Below are 19009 nucleotides of genomic sequence, written 5' to 3'. Positions count from 1 at the left end.
AGTGCAGTGGCACGATCCCGACTCACTGCAACTTCTGTTTTCCGGTTTCAAGTAATTCTCCTGCCTCAGCCTCCCAAGTAGCTGGGACAACAGGCACACACTACCAGACCCAGCTAATTTCTTGTACTTTTAATAGAGACAGGGTTTCACCATGTTGGCCAGGATGGTCTCGATCTCTTGACCTGGTGATCTGCCCACCTTGGCCTCGCAAAGTGCTGGGATTACAGGCCTGAGCCACCACGTCCGGCCTTATCCCTGACAACGTTGTAAGAGTCAGTCAATCTAAGCAATCAAAGTAAGTAACTCACTTTCTTCATCACTATGATTGGTTGAGAGATGGAGCTTATTAAAACCAATCAGATCTTTGTAGAACTATCCCTGGGGTTGCTGAGCTGGTAGGATGGATATGAGCCTGGAGATTGTGGGTTACTTTCTTCACCACAGAGACAGACAGAAAAAGTGGCCCTCTACTTCAGCTAAGCTTCCGCTCCCAAGATTTCTTAAAAAATTTATTCTCCCCTCCTCACTTAGAGTTCATTTGAGATAGATTTTACAACTTACACTTGAAAAGACCTGACTGAGGCCAGGCGCAGTGGCTCAAGCCTATAATCCCAGCACTTTGGGAGGCCAAGGCGGGTGGATCACGAGGTCAAGAGATTGAGACCATCCTGGTCAACATGGTGAAACCCCGTCTCTACTAAAAATACAAAAAAATTAGCTGGGCATGGTGGCATGTGCCTGTAATCCCAGCTACTCAGGAGGCTGAGGCAGGAGAATTGCCTGAACCCAGGAGGCGGAGATTGCGGTGAGCTGAGATCACGCCATTGCAGTCCAGCCTGGGTGGGTAACAAGAGCAAAACTCCATCTCAAAAAAAAAAAAGACCTGACTGAAATAGTTGGCCTACAGAAAACTTGAAAACCTCAAACATGCCCAAAAGGGAATTATTTTTTCTTCTTCTTCTACTTTCATTGCCTCCATCTCTACTAACTCCTCTTTCAAACCAGAAGTCTATCACTCAACTCTGCTCCTCCTCATCCCTGCAAACAACAGATCTCTCAGGTCTGTCCTCTCTCCTTCCCATCACTAGAGCCCTTCCCTTCCCTTCTACACATATCCTAGTCCATCCTCACTTTCTCACTCCCTGGCAATAGCTTCCTTTCTTGATTTTTCTTTTCTGACTTTACCTGATCAAATCTGTTCAGCCACGAGAACAATCCTTCTATAACACAATTCTGGTTTACCATTTTTGTTGTTGTTTGTTTGTTGAGATGGAGTCTCCTCTCTGATGCCCAGGCTGGAGTGCAGTGGCACAATCTTGGCTCACTGCAACCTCTGCCTCCTATGTTCAAGAGATTCTCCTGCCTCAGCCTGCCGAGTACCTGGGATTACAGGCACGTATCACCACGCCCAGCTAATTTTTGAATTTTTAGTAGAGACGGGGTTTCACCATGTTTGCCAGGCTGGTCTCAAACTTCTGACCTCAGGTGATCCACTCACCTCGGCCTCCCAAAGTGCTGGGATTACAGGCATCAGACATTGCACCCAGCCTGGTTTACCACTTTCCATTTGGAAATACCTCAAATGTATCAAATGGTCTCTAAGATCAAGTCATGCACTAAATAAATAAATAAATCCTTCTATGATGTGGTCTTTTTTTAAAATTGTATTTTAGGTTCTGGGGTTCATGTGCAGATTATGCAGGATGGTTGCGTAGGTACATACATGGCAATGTGGTTTGCTGCCTCCATCCCCCCTCGTCACCTATATCTGTCATTTCTCCCCATGTTGTCCCTCCCCAACCTACCCACCCCCCACTGTCCCTTCCCTACCCGCCCCAACAGACCCCAGTGTGTGATGCTTCCCTCCCTATGTCTATGTGTTCTCGTCATTCAACACCCACCTGTGAGTGAGAACATACGGTGTTTGATTTTCTCTTCTTGTGCCTGACGTGGCCTTCCTTGCCTCTTTGGTCTCATCTTCACCCTGTCTTTACAATTTCTGTTAGGCAACATCAATCTGTTCGTCATCCCTTGTAAACACCAATCACCTACTTATACTTCCTCTCTCAATTCCTTTCCTCTACCCCTTGCACCTCTGCTCAGATGTCGGCTCTTCCAGGCAGATGTCCTTAGCTCCCAAGTGGGGTCTAATGCTCCTACCATTTGCTTCCATCGTAGCTTAGTAAGTAACTTTTTCCATATTCTGTTAAATCCTTTCTTAGATCTGTCTTCCTGAGCATAAGCAATGTGAGGGCAGGGACTATATCTTATTCATCTCTGTTTCTCTGGTGTCTGGCATGCAATACAGGCTCGTTGGACAAAATTGTCACATTTTTTTAAATTTTGTTGAACTGAAAATTCACCACTTTGATATATTTGGGGGCATAGATATTCTTGGTAAAATGTAAAACCCACCTTACCTGAAATGTAAGTTTCATAGTTGAAAATGAATAAAATTGATCAGTACTTTTTTTAAAAAATCCTTTGATATGGGTCATTAAAAGGAAGGGTTCTGGAAGATAGTATGTGTACTGGTTGGAGAATTCAATTTTTTTTTTTTTTTTTTTTTGAGACGGAGTTTTGCTCTTGTTACCCAGACTGGAGTGCAATGGCAGGATCTCGGCTCACCGCAACCTCAGCCTTCTGGGTTCAAGCAATTCTCCTGCCTCAGCCTCCCAAGTAGCTGGGATTACAGGCGTGCACCACTATGCCCAGCTAATTTTTGTATTTATAGTAGAGACGGGGTTTCACCATGTTGACCAGGATGGTCTCGATCTCTTGACCTCGTGATCCACCCTCCTCGGCCTCCCAAAGTGCTGGGATTATAGGCGTGAGCCACCTCACCTGGCCATGGAGAATTCAATTTTTAGAGTTCTAGAGTTAGAATTCCCAAGGAAGTTCCTTTGTGTTGACATCATTACAAACAAAAAGCAACATTAAAAAAAACAAAAACAAAAACAAAAAAAAACAGAACTCCCAAGGTAGAATTTGAAGTTTTCTATTCATAAACTGGGTGACTTTGGCAAATTATTTCCCTCTCTAAGCCTGTCTGCTTATTTGTAAAAAGAAAATCATTTTATGTACCTCATAGTCCTGTTTTAAACTTAAAATAGGCTGGGTGCAGTGGCTCACGCTTGTAATCTCAGCACTTTGGGAGGCCAAGGCAGGTGGATCATGAGGTCAGTAGTTCAAGACCAGCCTGGTCAACATAGTGAAACCCCATCTCTCCTAAAAATACAAAAATTAGCTGGGTGTGGTGGCAGCTGCCTATTCCCAGCTACTTGGGAGGCTGAGGCAGGAGAATCGCTTGAACCTGGGAGATGGAGGTTTCAGTGAGCCGCGATCATGCCACTGCACTACAGCCTGGGTGACAGAGCCAGATTCCATCCCAAAATATATATATAATCGTCTGGAATGGTGGCTCAGGCCTGTAATCCCAGCACTCTGGAGGCCTAGGTGGGTGTATTACTTGAGCTCAGGAAGTTCAAGACCAGCCTGGGCAACATGGAGAAACCCTGTCTCTACCAAAACTACAAAAACTTAGCTGAGTGTGGTAGTGTACCCTGTAGTCCCACCTACTCGGGAGGTTGAGGCAAGAAAATTGCTTGAACCCAGGAGGGAGAGGTAGAGGTTGCAGTGAGCAGAGATCACACCACTGCACTCCAGCCTGGGTGACAGGGCGAGACTCCATCTCAAAATAAATAAATAAGATAAAGATAAAATAATTCAACTGATAGGGTTCAGGACCTGCCACTCTGAAATATGACTGTAGGAGGCCAGAATATGCCACCCTAAAAGAGACTGTGTTTTTTTTCTTGCTTTGGTTTTTAGCATATTGATTATTTTGGAGAACTACAGATACAGAAGCTCTGAAATGTTACCATTTGGTAAAGGAAATACATTTATAAAGTAAATTTTTATTTATAAAGGCATCTGTACTAGGAAGAGAGTTACTCATCAAACAACTTTTATCACGTGAGAGACTTTTAACACGTTTCCTCCTCTCACCCTCCCATAATTTGTCTCCACTCTCCCCACCACCCCCCAGAAATCCCAAACCCTTTCTGTAGCTCAGCATTAGAATTAAGCCTCAATCATCTGGCCACTTCTTTAAGTCTCATTTCTGTGGGACTCCTGTGTGCAGGTGTGTCATTAAAATGGCCACTGTCCAGGCGCGGTGGCTCACGCCTGTACTCCCAGCACTTTGGGAGATCGAGGTGAGCAGATCACCTGAGGTCAGGAGTTCAAGACCAGCCTGGTCAATATAGTGAAGCCCCGTCTCTACTAAAAATACAAAAATTAGCTGACTGTGGTGTTGGATGCATGTACTCCCAGTTACTCAGAAGGCTGAGGCAGGAGAATCTCTTGAACCTGGGAAGTGGAGGATGCAGTGAGCCCAGATTGCGCCATTGCACTCCAGCCTGGGTGACAAGAGTGAAACTCCGTCTCAATAAATAAATAAATAGTAAAATGGTTTTCTTTCTGTTAATCTGCCTTATGTCAATTTAATTTGTAGACCAGCCAAAGAATCTGAATCTAAGAGGATACAGGGAAGCACTTTTTTTTTTGTCCCTATACACAAAGTGTCTCTCACAGTGCTTATGTGGCATATATAAATATTCAATCCAAATTTGCTTTTATCATTTTCATTAATAAAGGTGGGTCTGGAAAGATGCCATATTAGGGAAGGTAGAACAATCATGAGGACACCTTTTTACACTGGGGTGAGGAGAGGTGACATCCCAACCTTAAAATTTTTTGTTTTGTTTTATTGTATTCTTTATTTATTTTTGAGACAGGGTCTCTCTCTGTCACCCGGGCTGGAGTAGGGTGGCACAATCTTGGCTCACTGAACCTCCGCCTCCTGGGCTGAAGCAATCCTCCCATCTCAGCCTTTTTGGTAGCTGGGACTACAGGTGCACGCCACCACACACGGCTAATTTTCATATTTTTAGTAGAGACAAGGTTTTGCCATGTTGCCTAGGCTGGTCTCAAAGTCCGGAGCTCAAATGATCCTCTCACCTTGATTTCCAAAAGTGTTGAGATTACAGGCATGAGCCAACACACCTGGCCTGTTTGTTTTATTGTATTTTTAAAGTGACAAATAATAATTGTACATATAAATGGATTACATAGTGATGTTTTAATACATACACTGGATGGAGATGAGATCACAGTAATTAGCATATCCATTATCTCAAACATTTATCCTCTTTTTGTGTTGAGAACATTTAATATCCTCCTCCTAGCTATCTAATACTGCTAGCAGTGGAGAATCCATAAGGGTTTGCAGCAACCTCAGTTCTTGCCTTCTCAGAACAAAGAAATCAATTCAGGGGCATAAGGCAGAGTAAGAGTCTGAGACAAATTTTATTTTATTTTATTTTTATTTCATTTTATTTTTTGAGACAGTCTCACTCTGTTGCTTAGTCTGGAGTGCAGTGGTGTGATCTTGGCTCACTGTAGCCTCCACCTCCTGGGTTCAAGTGATTCTCATGCCTCAGCCTCCCGAGTAGCTGGGATTACAGACACCCACCACCATGCCTGGCTATTTTTTGTCTTTTTAGTAGAGACGGGGTTTCACCATGTTGGCCAGGCTGGTTCAAACTCCTGATCTCAAGTGATCCACCCACCTCAGCCTCCCAAAGTGCTGGATTAGAATTGTGAGCTACCATGCCTGACTCTTCCTTCTTTTTATTATTTTTTTAAATTTTTTATTTTTGTGAGGCAAGTTTCAGCTTATTTAAAGGTTTTAGAGTAGGAACAAAAGGAACTAAAGTACACTTGAAAGGAGACCAAGCAGGCCATTTGAAGATTCAAGTGAATGGTTTGACCTTTAACTAAGGGTTTTTTACATAGACATACTCTGGGGGATTGCATCCTTTCTCCTCATTCTTCTCTTGGGGTGAGCAGTCCACGTGTACAGTAGCCTGCCTGTTGGGGTCCGGCACGTCTGCCGGGGGGCTACCGACCTGCGGGAGTCCTCAAGACCACCAATGTAGATGTCTCGTTCAACCTGAGGGAGAGAGTGCACAGAAGTGAAAGAAAAAAGAAAAGTGGAGTCTGGACGGCTGGCTTAGGCTATGTCCAAGCAGCAATTTTATTTTTGCAATATGTTCCATTATATACTTTTCTGAAGTTAATGTTGTTTACGCCAGATCAACATACTTAAGTTACAGTAAGCAAATTACGCCCACTAAGTTACGCCCAATAAGTCAGTTACTCCCAGTAAGTTACGGTAAGTAAGTTACGCCCAGTAAGTACTTAACAATTGTAAGCAAGTTACAGTTACGCCCAGTAAGTTATGTAAGTAAGTTACCAAGTGTAAATACTTAAGTTAATATTTTACAATGAAGGTAACAGGTCCAAAATGAACACAATCAAGCAATAAACCATAAGGAGCCGAAAGTGGACACAATGCCTCCCAAGTCCTCATATCCATAAAGTAATGTCTGTTAATTATTTTGAATAGCATAGTCCCTCTCTCGGTTCTTGCTTTCCCTCAGCTCAACTCCCCCAACCGGGGATCTGTGTCTGGGCTCAAGCTCACCATATGGCGAGGCCCATTTCCTAGGGGCCTCACACGGGAGCGATCCCCACAGATCCCTCACCTGCCAGCATTTGGGAGGAGCCACATGCACAGTGTGAATTGTGCTCAGGCTTCCTTGAGGCATTTTGCCTTACCAGTCAAGTGTTCCTAGAAGAAGGTCATATACTAGTTAAACAGTTCCATTTTGCCTCTTAGTGCGAATGCTTGCGCCTACTTGTCCAACTCCTGAGATCTTATTACGAAGCTACTGATGACCAGTTTCAGGTGTTTCTATCTATTGGGAGACTGCTGCCTTTCCCTGGCACTGGCTGCAATCAATCATTAGAAGTTTAACAACTGCCTGACAATCACCTGATGGTTGCCTGACATTCCTGATGGAGATGGGGCACCCTTTCCTGCCCTGCTCATGTCTGACTACCCACTGTAACAACACGATGTAGTCATCCTACAGTGCTATAGAACACTCGAATGTATTCCTCCTATCTAGCTATAATTTTGTGTCTTTTAACAGATCTCTCCCTCCTTTCCTCCTACCCTTCCTAGTCTCCAGTAGCCTCTGTTTTACTTCCTACTTCTGAGATTGATTTTTTTAGCTTCCATATATGAGTGAGAACATGCACTGTTTAACATTCTGTTCCTGGCTTATTTCACTTAAAATAATGTTTTCCAGTTATTTTTATTTATTTATTTTTTATTGAGACAGAGTCTCACTCTGTCACTCAGGCAGTGCAATGGCGCAGTCTCGGTTCACTGCAACGTCCACCTACCAGGTTCAAGCGATTCTCCTGCCTCCACCTCCCAAGTAGCTGGGATTACAGGCATGCACCACCACACTTGGCTAATTTTTTTGTATTTTTAGTGGAAACAGCGTTTCACTATGTTGGCCAGGCTGGTCTTGAACTCCTGACTTAGTGATCCACCTGCCTCGGCCTCCCAAAGGCTGGGATTATAGAAGTGAGCCACCACGCCCAGCCAATGTCTTTCAGTTCTATCTATGCTGCTATGAATGACAGGATTTCATTCTTTTTTATGGCTTAATAGTATTCTGTGGTGTATATGTACCATATTTTCTTTTCTTCTTTCTTTTCTTTTTTGAGATGGAGTTTCACTCTTGTTGCCCAGGCTGGAGTGCAATGGTGTGATTTCAGCTCACTGCAACCTCCGCCACCCAGGTTCAAGTGATTCTCCTGCCTCAGCCTCCAGAGTAGCTGGGATTACAGGCAGCCGCCACTACACCCGGTTAATTTTGTATTTTTAATAGAGATGGGGTTTCTCTCTCCATGTTTGTCAGGCTGGTCTCAAACTCTTGACCTTAGGTGATTCACCCACCTTGGCCTCCCAAAGTGCTGGGATTACAGGGGTGAACCACACCTGGCCTCATTTTTTTTTTTTTTTTTTTTTGAGACGAAGTCTCGCTCTGTTGCCCAGCCTGGAGTGCAGTGGCAAGATGCTTAGCTCACTGCAACCTCTGCCTCCCAGGTTTAATCAATTCATCTGCCTCCACCTCCCGAGTAGCTGGGATTAGTAGCGCCAGCACACCTGGCTAATTTTGGTATTTTTAGTAGAGACGGGGTTTCACCATGTTGGTCAGGTTGGTCTCGAACTCCTGACCTTGTGATTCACCTGCCTTGGCCTCCCAAGGTGCTGGGATGACAGGCCTGAGCCACAGCACCCGGCCCCCATACTTTCTTTATTCAATCATCTGTTGTTGGACACCAAGGTTGATTCTCTATTTGGGCTGTGGTGAATAGTGCTGCAATAAACTCGGGGTTCTAGATGTCTCTTTGCTATAATTACTTCCTTTCTTTTGGATAAATTCCCAGTAGAGGGATTGCTAGATCATGTGTTAGTTCTATTTTTGTTTTTCTGAGGGACTTCCATCCTGTTCTCCATAGTGGTTGTATTAGTTTGTATTCCCAGTGTATATAAAAGTTCCCCTTTCTCTGCGTTTTTACCAGTGTTTGTTACTTTTTGTCTTTGACGGCCATTGTAACTGGTGAGTTGATATTTCGTTGTGGTTTTGATTTGCATTTCCCTTATGATTAATGATGCTGACCATTTTTTTGTATATGTTGGCCATTTCCTCTTTTGTGAAATATTTGTTCAGATCATTTGCTCTTTTTTTTTAAGACAAAGTCTCACTCTGTCAAACCAGGCTGGAGTGCAGTGATGTGATCTTACTGCAACCTCCGCCTCCCAGGTTCAAGCAATTCTCCTTCCTCAGCCTCCCAAGTAGCTGGGACTACCGGCACATACCACCACGCCTTGCTAATTTTTGGGGGGGTTTAGTAAAGACAAGGTTTGACTGTGTTGCCCAGGCTGGTCTCAAACTCCTGAGCTCAGGCAATCCACCCACTTTAGCCTCCCAAAGTGCTGGGATTACAGGAGTGAGCCACCATGCCCGGTTTGCTAATTTTAAAAATCAGATTGTTTGGAGTTTTTTTGCTGTTGAGATGTTTCCATTTCAGCTGGGCATAGTAACTCACACCTATAATCCCAGCACTTTGAGAGGCTGAGGCAGGAGGATTGCTTGTATCAAGAAGTTGAAGATCAGCCTGGGCAACATAGTGAGACTTGTCTCTACAAAAGAAATAAAAAATTACCCAGGTGCAGCTGTGTGCACCTACAGTCTCAGCTACTCAAGAGATTGAGGTAGGAGGATTGCTTGATTCTGGGAGGTTGAGATGGTGAGCTGTGATCATGCCACTGCACTCCAGCCTGGATGACAGAATAAGACCCTGTCTCAAAAAATAAAATTAAATTGAGTTAAAAAGTTTGCTTCTTGTATATTCTAGATATTAAACCCTGTCAGATGATTAGTTTGCAGATATTTTCTCCTATTCTGTAGGTTGTCTTTTAACTCTGTTGATTGCTTTCCTTGCTGTGCAGAAGCTTTGTAGTTTGATATAATCCCATTTATTTTTACTTTTGTTACCTGTGCTTTTGAGGTCTTATTCATAAAACCTCTTCCCAGACCAATGCTCTGAAGCAGTTCCACTATGTCTGCTAGTAGTTTCAAGATTCTGAATATTACATTTTGGCCTTTGATCCATTTTGAGTTAATTTTTATATAGGGTGAAAGATGGGGGTCTAATTTTATAATCTATTTTTTTTTTCTTTTTGAGATAGGGTCTCACTCTGTTGCCCAGGCTGGAGTGCAGTGGCATAGTCATGGCTCACTGCAGCCTCAAATTCCTGGGCCCAAGCGATCCTCCCACCTCAGCCTCCCAAGTAACTGGGACCACAGATGTGTGTCACCATGCCTGGCTGATTTTTTTATTTTTGTAGCGACAGGGTCTTGCTGTGTTGCCCAGCCTGGTCTCAAACTCTTGGGTTCAACTGATCCTCCTGCCTCAGCCTTTCAAAGTGCTGGGATTACAGGTGTGATCCACTGTGCCCAGCCTAGTTTCTTTTTTTTTTGCATATGGATATCCAGTTTCCCCAGCATCATTTCCTGAAGAGACTGGCTTTTCCTTCTTGAGTATTCTTGGCACCTTTGTCAAGAATAAGTTGGTTGTAGATATGTGGATTAATTTCTGGGTTCTCTATTCTGTTCCATTGGTCTGTGTGTCTGTTTTTATGCTAGTAGCATGCTGTTTTTGTTACTACAACTTTGTAATATTTTTGAGGTCTGGTAGCATGGATACTTCCAGCTTTGCTCTTTTTGCTCAAGATTCCCATGGTATTTGGGGTCTTTTGTGGTTCCATATACATTTTAGAGTTTCTTGCCCCCTATTTTTGTGAAGAATGCCATTGGGATTTAGATAGGGATTGGATTGACTCTGAAGATTGCTTTGAGTAGTATGGTCATTTTAATAATATTAATTCTTCATGTCCGGGTGCAGTGGCTCACGCCTATAATCCCAACACTTTGGGAGACCAGGCGGGTGGATTATGAGGTCAAGAGATCGAGACCATCCTGGTCAACAAGGTGAAACCCCGTCTCTACTAAAAATACAAAAATTAGCTGGGCATGGTGGTGCGTGCCTGTAGTCCCAGCTACTCAGGAGGCTGAGGCAGGAGAATTGCTTGAACTCAGGAGGCGGAGGTTGCGTTGAGTCAAGATCCTGCCATTGCACTCCAGTCTGGGTAATGAGCGAAACTGTCTCAAAAAAAATTTTTTTTAAATATTAATTCTTCTGATCCATGAGCATGGGATGTCTCTCAATTTGTTTGTGTTATCTTCAGTTTCTTCTATTTGTGTTTTGTAGTTTTCCTTATAGAGGCCTCTCACTTATTGGTTAAATTTATTCCTAGGTATTTTATTTTAATTTTTTATAGCTACTATAAATGGTACTTCTTGAATTCCTTTTCAGCTAGTTCATTGTTCATGTATAGAAAAACTACTGATTTTTGTACATTAACTTTGTGTCCTGTAACTTTAATTTTCCAATTCTAAGAGTTTTTGGAAGAGTCTAGGTTATTTTGATATATAAGATTATGTCATCTGCAAACAGGGACAATTTGACTAACTCTTTTCCAATTTGGATGCCTTTTCTTGCTTTTGTTATTGTTGTTGTTAAGTAAGATGGGGTTTCACCATGTTGGTCAGGCTGGTCTGGAACTCCTGACCTCAGGTGATCTGCCCGCCTTGGCTTCCAAAGTGCTTGGATTACAGGTGTGAGCCACCACGCCTGGCCTGCTTTTTTTTTTTGAGATGGAGTTTCGAGTCTTGTCACCCATGTTGGAGTGCAGTGGTGCAGTCTCTGCTCACTGCAATCTCTGCCTCTTGGATTCAAGCAATTCTCCTGCTTCAGCCTCCCAAGTAGCTAGGACTACAGGTGTGTGCCACCATGCCCAGCTAATTTTTTTTATCTTTAGTAGAGATAGGGTTCCACATCAGCTAATTTTTTGTGTTTTGAGTAAAGACAAGGTTTCACCGTGTTAGCCAGAATGGTCTCGATCTCCTGACCTCATGCGATCTGCCCTCAGCCTCCCAAAGTGCTGGGATTACAGGTGTGAGCCACTGCACCAGCCATGCTTTATTTCTTTCTCTTGCCTAAATGCTCTGGCTCCAACCTTGAAATTTTGTCTATAGTAAGCTCTGTTTAAAGTGCCTTTGTCCATTTGATATTATAACAAAATGCCATCACTAGGCAGCTTATAAACAACAGAAACTTATTTCGCAGTTCTAGAGACTGGAAAATCTAAGATCAAGACACTGGAAGATTCAGTGTCTAATGAGGGTCCACTTACTGGTTCATGGACAGCCACCTTTTTGCTGTGCCTCACATAGTGGGAATTGTGAGGGTCTTTATGCTTTATGAGGTTTTTTTTTTGTTTTTGTTTTGTTTTTGAGATGAAGTTTCACTCTTGTTGCCTAGGCTGGAGTGAGTGCAGTGGCATGATTTCAGCTCACTGCAACCTCTGCCTATTGGGTTGAAGCAATTCTCCTGCCTCAGCCTCCCAAGTAGCTGGGATCACAGGGATGCCTCAACATGCCTGGAAAATTTTTGTGCTTTTGGTAGAGACAGGGTTTCACAGTGTTGGTCAGGCTGGTCTTGAACTCCTGACCTCAGATGATCCACCTGCCTTGGTCTCCCAAGTGCTGGGATTACAGGCGTGAGCCACAGCACCCAGCCATGAGGTCTTTTTTATAAGGGCACTAATCCCATTCTTGAAGGCTGCATTTTATGATATAACCTAATTCTATTACCTCAGAGGTTAATTAAGAGTTCAACATGTGAATTTAAAGGGCACATAAATATTCAGACCATAGCACAGTGTCTGCCCAGGCTCTTCTATGTTCATAAGCAATAGGAAACTTGAGAATATTGGCAGAGGTATTTCTCAGTCACTGTCAGATACCTTATTCCTTATCTTCAGTCAACATTACACCTGCTTACTGGACAGACAGCATTGAGTAATGAGGAAGGAAAACTAGGTATCGCATCTCAAAGCATTATCTAGCAGTGCTATGCAATTTACAAAGGTCCTTCACATCCATGATCTTATTTAGACCCTGTCACAAACCATGTGTTGGAAATTTTGTTCTCACTTTAAAAATAAAGAAGCTAAAGTTTAAAGAAGTTTAAATGACCAACTCCAGATCGTGGAGCTAACAGGAATCTTAATGAGAAATCAAGCCTTTGCCTTTTCTGATACATGTGAAACAGATCAGGCAAACGAGGGGCACAAAATGGAGATGGGAAAGCTAGGCAGGATAAGGAAGAACTGTCTGGAAGGGACAAAATCACTAGGGCTGCCATGGTCTCTAAGGAGCAAAGAAAGGACCAAAAATGTATTTGAGTAGTGAAGAACTTAAGAGTAGGTTGAAAGTGGGGCAATAGAAATTACGATAACACATTATGAAACTTTTTGACAAGGAAAAGAATTTATCTGGAAAATTTCAAAGAAATCATGACCACCCATTTTACAGATGAAAAAATTCAAACTCAGGGAGATGCCTAACCAGCCATAGGTCTCATCACTGATGGGAGAGCCAGGCTTAAGGTCATCCAGGATTCATAATTATACCAGAGTTAAAATATTACAATGGGCCGGGCGCGGTGGCTCACGCCTATAATCCTAGGACTTTGGGAGGCTGAGGCAGGTGGATCACGAGGTCAGGAGTTCAAGACCAACCTGACCAACATGGAGAAACCTTGTCTCTATTAAAAACACAAAAGTAGCCGGGCGTGGTGGCACATGCCTATAATCCCAGCTACTTGAGAGGCTGAGGCAGGAGGCTTGAACCCGGGAGGCAGAGGTTACAGTGAGCCAAGCTTATACCATTGCACTCCAGCCTGGACAAGAGTGAAAACTCCATCCCAATAATAATAATAATAAAATATTACAATGCCTCCCCTCTCTTTTTTCAAACAGCTTTATCAAGGTATAATTTACCTACCATAAACTTCACCCACTGTAAGTGTTCAATTATTTTAATATGTTTACATGTCTGGGTAACCATCACTACAGTCTACTTTTAGAATATTTCCATCACACCAAAAAGAAAACATTGAAATAGATCTGCAGTGGTAAATAAATAGCTATTGCCCTCAGACCCCCAAAGAACCTCTGGTTCATAGCATCTCAACCACCCCACAACCTGGAATTCCCCATGATCTAAGGATACCCAGCCCTCTCAGCAGAGACTTTTCAGGACCCCACACTGATAATAAGCAGTCTCTGTTGTTCTAAATGGTTGGTACTTGTGCCACACTTGTTGTTAAACGAGTTTAGTATCACTTCTGGGAGGGATTAAGATGAGCACTCAACTCTTCTGGTTCCCAGTCCACCGCTTTTCACACAGCATCTTGATTTTCGGGAAAACCAGAAAACAAACAACTGAACAAGAGAACAAGAGTTATGAAATTATATCTCAAAAAAGAAGAGACATATTTTAGAAGGGCAAGAGATTGAGCTGATATCTATCTTCATCTCTTCATGAAAAGTGTTATTTTTTTTCCATAGTCCAGCTTTTTTTTTTTTTTTTGAGATGGAATCTCACTCTGTCTCCCAGGCTGGAATGCAATGGCACCATCCTGGCTCACTGCAACCTCTGCTTTTTGGGTTTAAGTGATTCCGCTGCCTCAGCCTCCCAAGAAGCTGGGATTACAAGTATTCTCACCATGCCTAGCTAATTTTTTGTATTTTTAGTAGAAATCGGGTTTCACTGTGTTGCCCAGGCTGGTCTTGAACTCCTGACCTCAAGTGATCCATCTGCCTCAGCCTCCCAAAGTGCTAGGATGACAGGTGTGACCCACCACGCCTGGCCTAAAATCCAGCTTCTACACAAGGGAAAGGTGATTTTTTTTTTTTTTTTTTTTTTTGAGGCAGAGTCCCCCTGTTGCCCAGGCTGAAGTGCAGTGGCGCAATCTCGGCTCACTGTAACCTCTGCCTCCTGGGTTCAAGCAATTCTCCTGCCTCAGCCACCAAGTAGCTGGGATTACAGGCACGTACAACCATGCCTGGCTAATTTTTGTATTTTTAGTAGAGACAGGTTTCACCATGTGGGCCAGGCTGGTCTCGAACTCTTGACCTCAGGTGATCTACCCTCCTTGGCCTTCCAAAGTGCTGGGATTACAGGTGTGAGCCACCATGCCTAGCCTTATCTTAAGGTTCATCCACCTCTGCTGCTAATCTAATGGATAAACTTTTTTTGTTGGCGGGGGGAGTCGGGGGACAGGGCCTCATTCTCACCTAGGCTGGAGTGCAGTAGCATGATCACAGTTAACTGCAGCCTTGACATCCTTGGCTCAAGTGATCCTCTCAGCTCAGCCTCCCAAGTAGTAGGCATGTGCCACCATGCGTGGCTTATTTTTTTGTAGAGATGGGGTCTCGCTATGCTGTCCAGGCTGGTCTGAAACTCCTGGGCACAAGTGATCCTCCTGCCTCAGCATCCCCAAATGCTTGGATTACAGGCATGAGCCACCATGCCTGGCCCTGGTGGATGAACTTCTAAGGGTCAGGTAACTTCCTGAAACACAAATTTTCATGGGTATGTATATTCTTCTGTGGAGTGGATCCATGGCTTTCATTTGATTTTTAAAGAGATCCATGGCAAAAAAGTAAATAAGGAAACAGTCTTTTCAAGTAATAGCTTGCTATGACCATGTTTGGTAAGAGGTCTAGGGGAGAAATAAGCAGGGAATGTCAAGGCTGTAGACATGGGTAAAGAACTCTTGCTAGAGAAAGGCAAAGACAAGGGAATAAAGTAAAAGTTTGCCTGATTCACAATTTTCTTTGCAAACTATATATGTATATAAATCAACTATTTTTGACATGTAGAATAAGTCACACTCAAAATAAGTTACACATACAAACCATTGTTATTTTGTTCACTTCCTTGTCCTTTATTAGAAGATGTAAATGAAATGACTGGGATTTAAAATTATTTTTAAAAATACACTTTTGCTTTGTAGATATGCTTTTGTTATCACTCTGATTTATGAATATAGAATTTTTGCTACTTTATGAAATCCCATCTATATTTCAAGTGGATTACATTAGCATTTTAAAATTGTTAACCAAAGCCCCCTCTACTTCCCAGTATTTCTACATAAACGGCAATGAAGCCAAGTTCATTCCTTAATATATTTACAAAATTGATTTTTGAACTCAAAATGGTATGTCATTCCCATTGCATTTTATCTTTGACTTTTTAACATGGTATTTTAGACAAATCATGTAAAATTTTGATTGTCTTTAATAGATTCATGGAATTTGAAATCTGGAAGAAACTGTAAAGATTATGCAGTCTGACTTGCTCATTTTATTAATGAGGAAAGAAGCCCAGAAAGATTAGAAGCCTCACCCAAGCTTGCTAATGACAGAGATAAGATAAGAATGCAAGCCTTGGATTCTTAGTTTGGTGCTTTTTCCAAAATCCAACAAACAAACTGTTGGTGGCTGAACTGCTTTCATTTCTCTGCTGAGATCAGCACCTAGGAGACTAAGAACAAACTACTCTGCGGAGGCGTAGACTCAAGCAAGTACTTGCCAACTCTGCCTTTTCAAGTTTCAACAAACAAATGTTCACAGGACTGTTTCTGACTTTCCAGTTTAATAAATCACATTACCATTGTTGCATTTACCTAGTAGTCCCTTTGTGGATCCTTTAATGTTACTAGACTATTTGGTTTCCCATATTTCCTTTTCTTTGCTGGCAGAAAGTCCAGATGCTAGTTTAGACCTCTCTGTCTCAAACTCTCTCTTTACCTTGGAAGGGAAGATCTCAGGCATATACACAGCTCGTGTATGTCCGGATTTTTTTTCTTCCAGGGAAGTGGAGATGTGGGTAGTTTGTGAGATGAGAAAAAAATCTCCTCGTCATCCGATGGTCATTTCTAACTGCTGTGTAAATGAAAAAGTGAACATCATTATTAAATCTAACAATAATAACAATTCCTTAATATTCTCTAATATCTATTCTGTAATTTTCTCCAGGTGGCCAAGCCACTTAAGGGATAGTGGCTCACTACTGTAATCCCAGCACTTTGGGAGGCTGAGGCAGGTGGATCACTTGAGTTGGAGACCAGTGTGGGCAACATGATGAAACCTGGTCTCTACTAAAAATACATAAAATTAGCCAGGCGTGGTGACACATGTCTGTAGTCCCAGCTACTAAGGAGGCTGAGGCAGGAGAATCACGTGAGCCTAGCAGGCTGCAGCTGCAATAAGCCAAGATCTCACCACTGCACTCTAGCCTGGGTGATAGAGTGACTCTCTCTCTCTCTCTCTCTCTCTCTCTCTCTCTATGTATATATATATATATATACACACACACAACAAATTATATATGTTGCTATTAAGAATATCCAGTAAGGATATGGGAAACTTTAACTTCATTATTGCTTAATTATTTTCCAAAGTGACTATATTAGTTTTACTCCTATAGAGTTTATGAGAGCTCTACTTCCTCTCTCACTTGTGGTATCGTCAGAATTTTTTTTTCAAAAGACAGGACAGGGTCTTGCTCTGTCACCTAGACTGGAGTGCAGTGGCATATCCTGTCAGACATTTTAACTTTTGCCTCTCTGATAGTAATGATAGTAAACCTTGCTCTGTAGACATATGCGCCTAGTCTTCAAACAGTGCACAATCATGTCTTAGATATTAATATTACATGCTCACTGGAGATAATTATATACCCCCCACACACCATCTGTAAGTCACTGTTTTGGCTCCTATGTCAGGATTTTTTTATTAAATATTAAGAAGGAAGAAGACACGTTATTATGTGCTATTTCATATTACCTAGAAAGGATAAGACTGGCATTGACTTTTCCCTCCCGTGAAGATACTTTTCACATATATGTAACCCAAGGGATCAGATATTGGCTCCACTGTGATGAGTGTCAGAATTCTTGTAACTTTTTTCCTTACAAAGCAGGCTCTGACGATGTCATAATGCTTTGTTTGTAGGGTCATCCGATGCCACTTTTTCCACAGGAACAATCAAGTTTTTGGGCAAAGTGAACCTTGGACGGTAAAACCTGATCTTCTGAGGTCACAGGAATAAAGATATCTCAAAGGAAATATACTGGAAACCTCTTCTATAAGCTTTCCTCTTTCATTGGGATATGTGGATTTCCTCACTGTTGTAATGTTGATGACACAATGGGCTAACACCGGATATGCTTCTGGTTGATTCCGGTTTACCAAGAGCATCCAAACATCCCTCAAGGACACACTTTGCACAACAGGGAAAATCTGCTCTTCTGGCAATAGGGTAGACGTCTGAGAGAGGGGAGGGTGTACCACCATAACTTCCCTAGTGATGGATAGTGTGTTTAATATTATACCATAAACTAACTGACGTATTTTAAATATATTTTTCTTTTTAAGCACATTTCAGATTAGAGAAGTTCCAAAGAACGTAATCTATTTTAAGAGTGTGAGTGATATTCTTCATTGCATTTATAGCTTAAAGAAATTTCTAAAACGAAAGCCGAGTCAATAAAATGACAGATTTTAAGCCTTCATTCTGGTAACATAAAAGCCTTCTACTCATTGTGTCTGCCACGTTAAGTTTTAAAGATAGAGCATGAGGTGCAGGCTTTTGGCTTCCATTTTCCTCTCATAAACCAATGACATCTTCAGTTCCAGAATAGCTTTCTTCAAACGTGACTTCTGATAAATGTTGGCAGAACTGGTGCATTCCTAAAATAAATTATGTATGCTCAGCTTTCCCTACCCAAGTTAATCCCTAAATGACCATAAAACCACCACGAAATAGGCTTAAGAGAAGTCTGGACATAATGGTATAAGTGTATATTATAACATTTAAAAAAAATTAATGCCTGGGGTCAACTCGCTAATCAAATTTAGACTGCCCCAACAACGGTAACTATTGTTGATACATGTGAAGTTTAAAACTTCACATGTATCAACAATAGTTGGAGTAAGGGGCAGAAACTGCACACAGCTTAGAAACTTCCAAATTTTCTCTCCCTTTTCAGGCAAGTTTCAGCTCCACAAATCTAAATATCCTCGCCTTTAAAATATCAGTGTTGTTCTGCTCTTACATCCTCATCCCGTTGTACAAGGAAACCTATGTCTCTCTTCTCCAAATTAAGAATACTAGAAGCCGTCAGAGCGAGACTTCGTCTCAAAAAAAAATCCCCCAAGAAACCTTCCAAGTCTCCAAAGACCAGAAAGTAGCTGCGCGGGAAGTTTTATGGGGCCCCAAGGCTCTGAGAGTGGGCTTGGTAGTAGGGAAGGCACATCCCAAGGGAAAAATCTGTACCGCACAGCTGTGCTTGGAAAAACAAAACGAACAGAAAAAAGCTGCGCAGATCCGGACGTCATAAGGATTTCGCGGTACAGACGAAGAAAACAACCGTAGCCGAGTCAAAACTGGAGCCGTGTGTCCTCGATAAAGAGTAATCAGGAGCCAGACTCGGGACCTGCGAGTCCAACTGTGACCGAAGGTACTCACAGCGCCATTTACCGTCCCCTCGCACCGCCCCACGGTCCCTCCTCCCGTTCGCCTAGCGTGCCAGCCAATCCCCT

At 42.5% G+C, this 19009-nt stretch overlaps 1 long non-coding RNA gene across 4 annotated transcripts; it reads right to left on the bottom strand.

Annotated features, from left to right (window-relative positions):
• Nucleotides 1-5403: 5403 nt before the first annotated feature.
• Nucleotides 5404-19001, bottom strand: LOC103788512 (uncharacterized). 4 transcript variants are annotated; one of them, XR_008477192.2, is made up of 5 exons: nt 17252-19001; nt 16214-16348; nt 14696-14972; nt 13772-13840; nt 5404-6016 (listed from the first exon to the last, which is right to left on the bottom strand). It is a non-coding gene; the product is annotated as an uncharacterized LOC103788512 (long non-coding RNA). The 4 variants fall into 4 exon arrangements; XR_004735404.3 differs by lacking the exon at nt 13772-13840 and having other exon boundaries at nt 5405-6016; nt 17252-18157; nt 18744-19001; XR_008477191.2 differs by lacking the exon at nt 13772-13840 and having other exon boundaries at nt 5407-6016.
• Nucleotides 19002-19009: the final 8 nt, after the last annotated feature.

Source organism: Callithrix jacchus, chromosome 16, assembly GCF_049354715.1.
Source record: "Callithrix jacchus isolate 240 chromosome 16, calJac240_pri, whole genome shotgun sequence".
NCBI lineage: Eukaryota > Metazoa > Chordata > Mammalia > Primates > Cebidae > Callithrix > Callithrix jacchus.
This window is presented reverse-complemented; position numbering and strand designations above follow the sequence as displayed.